The sequence below is a fragment of the Haliaeetus leucocephalus genome, unplaced genomic scaffold (assembly GCF_000737465.1).
Source record: "Haliaeetus leucocephalus isolate CR32 unplaced genomic scaffold, Haliaeetus_leucocephalus-4.0 Scaffold1, whole genome shotgun sequence".
In the NCBI taxonomy this organism is placed as follows: Eukaryota; Metazoa; Chordata; class Aves; order Accipitriformes; family Accipitridae; genus Haliaeetus; species Haliaeetus leucocephalus.
Genome location: NW_010972437.1, coordinates 14,108,142 through 14,108,471, shown reverse-complemented (window position 1 = coordinate 14,108,471; position 330 = coordinate 14,108,142). Strand labels below are relative to the sequence as shown.

General features: G+C 40.6%; 1 protein-coding gene across 4 annotated transcripts in view; it reads right to left on the bottom strand.

Moving 5' to 3' along the window:
- LOC104831609 (sodium channel protein type 2 subunit alpha-like) overlaps positions 1–330 on the bottom strand; it is a 49,727-nt gene that overhangs the window by 34,652 nt on the left and 14,745 nt on the right. The window lies entirely within an intron of this gene.

Below are 330 nucleotides of genomic sequence, written 5' to 3'. Positions count from 1 at the left end.
GAGTATGTGACAGCTGCAGTATGAACAGACTTTGAACCACCAGAAAAACAACGGACGTGAGGAACTTGGAAAGTGGAGCAATGAAGCAACAAGATAACAGAACTGCAGAGGCAAGAAGGAGCTGCGAGAGCTTTAACGCAATTAAGCAAGCTGTCATTTCGGCTTAGAGCATTTAGCTGCGGGATGGGGACTTAGGGGTTGGTTTGTATCTTTGTTAAAAATCGGGGTTTCTTTTATTCTTATGTATTTTATTAGGTGTAATGTTGCTTTTACCGTGTTTAATTAATTGTGTTCATAGATCTTTGCAAAGGGCAATACAGCAGGTGTTAA